Below are 6,664 nucleotides of genomic sequence, written 5' to 3'. Positions count from 1 at the left end.
CCCCCCCCCCCCCCCCCAACCTGGGAGCCCGGCGAAACCCCGTAAAAAAAAAAAAAAAAAAAAAAAAAAAAAAGAAAACAATTGGAAAATTTGTATACGAACTGGAAATTAGAATTAATTGTGGCAACATTAGGATTATGTAGGTAATCTTGCTTATTCATAAAGAGATGTATATTTAAGTGTTTAGGATTGTATTATGCTTGTAAGTTTTTGGTTTTTATTTTTTTTTGAGACGGAGTCTCGGTCTGTCGCCAGGCTGGAGTGCAGTGGCGCGATCTCGGCTCACTGCAAGCTCCGCCTCCCGGGTTCGAGCGATTCCCCTGCCTCAGCCTCCCAAGTAGCTGGGACTACAGGTGCCCGCCACCATGCCCAGCTGATTTTTGTATTTTTAGTAGAGACGGGGTTTCACCATGTTAGCCAGGCTGGTCTCGAACAACAGACCTCAAGTGATCCGCCTGCCTCGGCCTCCCAAAGTGCTGGGTATACAGGCGTGACCTACCCACCCAGCCCGTTTGTAAGTTCTTTTAAAAAAAAAGAATCAAGACCATCCTGGCTAACACGGTGAAACCCCGTCTCTACTAAAAAAATACAAAAAACTAGCCAGGTGAGGTGGCGGCGCCTGTAGTCCTGGCTGCTCGGGAGGCTGAGGCAGGAAAATGGCGTGAAAACCCGGGAGGCAGAGCTTGCAGTGAGCTGAGATCCGGCCACTACACTCCAGCCTGGGCAACAGAGTGAGACTCCGTCTCAAAAAAAAAAGACATTAGAAATGGCAAGTATGGCAAAATGTTAAGAACATCTACTTCTAGATTATGGACATGCTTATTGACTACTTGCTCATTATGTGTTGGAAAATTTTGTAATATAAAGTTTATAAAGGGAAAAATTTGGACTGTCATGTTACAAGTGTGCCTTTCAGAGCTGCCACAAAAATATATAAACAGTTTGGTGAATAAAGCTGTAAAATGTAACAAATACTAGAAAATGGAATCCATTATTAACATAAAAGAATAATATTTGTGATCCTCAGAGTTTATCTCTGGGGGAAAAAAAAGAAAAAGCAAGTAAGCTGTTCAGTATTACATAATGCCTGAAGTACACACAATCCCAAATAAGAAAACCATTATCCACAAATTATGCATCTCTTAGAGATGAGTTTGCTTAAACTTTATGTAGTATGCTTCTGAAATCAGGAACAAAATTAGAAACCTCTCAGAACAGTATTTTATGACATTCTTTTTAGTAACACACATACACTCGCACGGTTGATACTAACAGGTTATTTTATATAGCAATGATAAGAATAAGTTCTGATTAGCAAGAAAAAAGATTAATGGTAACAGTAAACTAGTGCAGTATATATGAATCAAGGTATAAAACTTTACTGTTGACAGTGAAAAACACTTTAATAGATACTGGAGGAAAAGAGTAACATTTGTTTTTAAAAATTCTAATTATCCAGGTTTTCTAAGTATATCTTTTTCATTTTTATTTTATTTCATTTTTTTTTGAGACAGTCTCGCTCTGTGGCCCAGGCTGGAGTACAGTGGCGAGATCTAGGCTCACTGCAAGCTGCGCCTCCCGGGTTCACGCCATTCTCCTGCCTCAGCCTCCTGAGTAGCTGGGACTACAGGCACCAGCCACCATGCCCGGCTAATTTTTTTGTATTTTTAGTATAGACAGGGTTTCACCGTGTTAACCAGGATGGTCTTGATCTGCTGACCTCGTGATCCGCCAAACTGGGAGACATCCCCCACTAGGTGCAGACCAACACCTCACACCTCACACAGCAGGGTACACCCCTGAGACGAAGCTTCCAGAGCAAGAATCAGACAGCAACACTCGCTGTTTAGCAATATTCTATCTTCTGCAGCCTTCGTGCATTGAATTATGAAATTCTTGTAGTGTGTTTGCCAGCTCTATCAAGTCAGTTATGTTCTTTTCTATAATGGCCATTTTGCCTGTCAACTCCTGCACTGTTGTGAATCTTAGCTTCGGCTTCCTGAGATGGAGTTTCATCGTTCTCTTGAATGATCTTCATTCCTATCCATATTCCAAATTCTATTTCTGTCATTTCAGTCATTTAAGCCTGGTTAAAAACCATGATCGAGAACTAATGCAGTCGTTAGGAGGAAAGAAGATACTCTCTGGCTTTTTGAGTTGTCAGAGTTCTTGCACTAGTTCCTTCTCATCTTCGTGGGCTGATGTTCTTTCAGTCTTCTAAGTTGTTGTCTTTTAGATTTTTTTTCTTTTTTATATTATACTTTAAGTTCTAGGGTACATGTGCACAACGTGCAGGTTTGTTACATATGTATACATGCGCCATGTTGGTTTGCTGTACCCATTAATTCGTTATTTACATTAGGTATTTATCTTAATACTATCCCTCCCCCAGCCCCCTACCCCACCACAGGCCCCAGTGTGTGATGTTCCCCACCCTGTGTCCAAGTGTTCTCATTGTTCAATTCCCACCTATGAGTGAGAACATGCCTATTTGATGACCTTAGGGGTTTGATTTTGGCATAAGGTGGGTTGAGTTGACTGGCTTTGTTACTGGAAAATTTTAGGGGACAAGACTCACCTCAGGACTCCTGGACTGCATGCTCTAACTCTGGGGGACTTATATCAGGCCCTAGCTTTGTTCTGTGGCTCCTTGACATTTGGAACCTGCTGCGCTGGAGGGGCTGAGGTACTCCCAGACCACAGGTCACAATACTCTGATGGAAGGTCCCAGCCAAAGCACTTCGTAGGGTGGTGGCAGCAGGATCCATCCTCATTTGCATGTGCTAGCAGCAGTGGCAGTGACAGCACAGTGTGGTCCATCCTCATCAGCTGCAGCATGGTGCCAGCGGGTGCCAGTTTGCGAGCGTCTCTGTGGACATTCACAGAAGTGGTCATGGTAGTATGGTGTGGGGGTAGGGTGGAGGCCCCTGCCAGCAATTGTGTGCACATTCATGCCAGTTGTGGTGTTAGCACAGGGGTGGGATGCTGATGAGCACAGGACTGTGTGCGCCCTCTGTGTATATTCATGCTGGTGGTGATGGCCACTCAAGGTGGCTGTATTAGTCTGTTCTCATGCTGCTATAAAGAACTGCCTGAATACTGGAAAGAGGTTTGTTTTTTTTTTTTTCTTTTTTGAGACGGAGTCTCGCTCTGTCGCCGAGGCTGGAGTGCAGTGGCCGGACCTCGGCTCACTACAAGCTCCGCCTCCCGGGTTTACGCCATTCTCCTGCCTCAGCCTCCCGAGTAGCTGGGACTACAGGCGCCCGCCACCTCGCCCAGCTAGTTTTTTTGTATTTTTTAGTAGAGACGGGGTTTCACCGTGTTAGCCAGGATGGCCTCGATCTCCTGACCTCGTGATCCGCCCGTCTCGGCCTCCCAAAGTGCTGGAATTACAGGCTTGAGCCACTGCGCCCGGCTGGAAAGAGGTTTAACTGACTCACAGTTCAGCATGGCTTGGGAGGCCTCAGGAAACTTACAGTTATGATGGAAGGGGAAGCAAACACGTTCTTCTTTACATGACAGCAGGAAGGAGAAGTGCCAAGCAAAGGGGGAAAAGCCCCTTATAAAACTATCAGATATCATGAGAACTCATTCACTATCACAGGAACAGCATGGGGATAACTGCCTCCATTATTCAGTTTCCTCCAACTCGGTCCCTCCCATGACACAGAAGGAGGAGGAGCCACATGCTTTTAAACAACTAGATCTTGTGTGAACTCAGAGTAAGAACTCACTTATCACCAAGGGGATGGTGCTACAGCATTCATGAGTAATGTACCCATATGATCCAATCACCACCCCCTCCAGGCCCCACCTCCAACATGGGGAATCACGTCACAACATGAGATTTATTTTTTTCTTGCTTATTATTCTTTTTACAACATGAGACTTAGAGGAGACAGACATCTTGACCATATCACAAGGTATGCCAATAACATCATCAGCAGAAATTTTGGAGGCCAGAAGGCAGTGAGTTGATATGTTCAAAATGCTGAAGAAAAAAAAAAAAAAAACTCAACCAAGAATCCTATATCTGGATGGAGATATGACAGAAAGATGAATGACTGGATGTTCCTGGTGCTTTTCCCAAAGAGGGAGCTGCAGCTGCACCCTTTCTCCATGGCCTGAGCCGTTATGGTGCCATGACATCTTAGAACTGGAGCCACTGCTGCTCTGTGTTCTACTTCAGGGACCTTAGAAGACATTGTGCCCTTCATTCCCGGGGCTTGCTGCCACTGCACCCCATACCCCCAGAGCCTGGGTTGCACAGTGATGCACCATTTTTAAGCTGAGTTGCTGCTGTACCCCACTCCCTGGGGCCAGACTACTACAGGAGCTGCTCCGTCCTCCTGGGTCCCAGTTGCTGCTGTGTCTGGCCTTTCTGGGCCTGAGTGGAGTCAATGCCTTGCTGGGAATCAGAACTGTGGCTAAGTGATGCAGCTCCACTTCCTGGGGCTGAGCTGACACAGTGCCCCACCTCTTTGGAAACTGTAGCTGTGGCTATGCTGTGCAGCCCCACCTCCTGAGGCTGAAGTGTCATGGTACCCCGTGACTACCCAGAAACCAGAACCTCAGATGAGCTGTGCAGCCCCTGCTCCCCAGGAACCAAAACTGCAGTTGTGTTGTGTGATGGCTCCCTAGGAACTAGAATCACTTCTTGCAATCTAAGCTGCTGAGGTGCTCCACATGGGGAATGGAGTCATCTTTGTGGCATCTGCCTCTTGGGGCATGAACTATAGCTGTGTCCTGGGTACTTGCCGCCACTGTAGCCTGTCTACCAGAGCCTGGGCTACTATGATGTTCCACCATCCCAAGATTTGGAGTCACCATTGTGTGGTGTCCTGTTCCCTGGGGCCTGACTTGCTGCTGCACTCTGATGCTCCTATGACCTAAATTGATTTTCTGCCCCACACTCTGGGGCCTGAGCCTCTAAAGCACCTGTTCATTCCCTGAGCCATGTCATTACTGCACTCTGCCACCCAAAGTCAAAGTCAGAGCTCATAAACAATTAGAAAACAAAATACAAAATGGCAGCAATGTATCTTCACCTGTCCATAATAACCTTGAATGTAAATGGACTAAATTCACCAATCGAAGGACATAAAGTAGCTGAATGGATAATGAAATGAGATCAAACTATATGCTGCCTGTAAGAAGCTCACTTTAGCTTTAAGGACTATTGTGTGTGTGTGTTTCTTCTTTCTAATTTGCTCTTGAGGTCTCTCTCAAGAGAGTTTATAGAGACTTTAGCTCTTTTATGATGGGACTTCAAAGGATTTGGTGATGGATGTTTACATTGTACTTTTCTTAGGATACTTCTTTATTCTGGCAGACAGTCTAATGCCTAAGTGTTTGACCTGTGGTCAGGTGTCCCTCTCACAGGAAACTTGTTTATACTGGCAAATGCTCTTGTCTGTCCTGTGTTCAGCTTATTCCTGCCAAGACAGCCACTCTCTAGGAGAGCCCTGACCAGGAAAGAATTTATTTTACTGTGTGTTGGTTAGGTGAGACACAGAGGAGGCAACTCAACAAAACACAGGAAGTAACAGAAGTAGTTTATTACTTCCTGACCCCAGAGAGAAGAGGGAAGCATGCCTCATAGGACCAGTGCAAACTGGGGAGCCATCTGGGACATGCATATACAACCAGTAGGTGGGGAGCAAAAGAGAGACATATGGACCTGTGGTTTGAGTCATTTATTGGGGCCCAGGGTGTTACCCAAGAAGTTTTCTCACAGAGACTTCTAACTGGAAGTATAGAGCAATCAGGCATGAGTTCCATGGAGGAAAGTTATGACTTAGAGGTGGTCACTGCATATCTGTATGATCCATGTGGGGGGTAGGGGTCAGTGGTACGAAGCAAGAACATTGTATCTACTGTCCCGTAGGGAGGTGGTCACCAGGAGGTGGTTGTATAAGGAAGATACCTGTATCAACCATGATGAGGAACAATAAAGAGGTAGGGAACTAGAAATTGTTGCAGGGGTGACTGATGCCTGCTTCTAGTATGAGGAAGTCCAACCTAGATTTAGAATAAATGCCAAAGAAACATAAAATTATAAGAATTCACTAGAAAGACATACATAGGCTGAAAATGAAGGGATGGAAAAAGATATTCCATGCAAATAACAACCAAAAAAGAGCAAGAGTTGCTATACTAACATCAGACAAAATAGACTTCAAGTCAAAAACTGTCACAAGAGACAAAGAAGTTCATAACATAATGATAAAGGCATCAAGAGGACATAATAATTGTAAATATATATGTACCTAACATTGGAACACCAAAATATGTAAATCAAATATTAATGGACATAAATAGAGAAATAGACAACAATATAATGATAGTAGGGACTTGAATACCCTACTTTCAAAACTGGAGAGATCAACCAGACAGATGATTAACAAGGTAATATTGAACCTGAACTACATATTAGACCAAACAGACTGAATGGACATACACAGAACATTCCATCCAACAGTAGCAGAACACACACTCAAATGAACTAAAACATTCTCCATGATAGATCATATGTTAGGACACAAAACATGTCTCAAAAAATTTAAGAAGACTGAAATTATATCAAGTATCATTTCTAACCACCATGGTATGAAACTAGAAATAACAGGAAGAAAACTGGAAAATTAATAAATATGTGGAAATT

This window comes from Theropithecus gelada, chromosome 15 (genome assembly GCF_003255815.1).
Source record: "Theropithecus gelada isolate Dixy chromosome 15, Tgel_1.0, whole genome shotgun sequence".
Taxonomy (NCBI): Eukaryota; Metazoa; Chordata; class Mammalia; order Primates; family Cercopithecidae; genus Theropithecus; species Theropithecus gelada.
Note: the sequence above shows the minus strand (reverse complement) of the source record.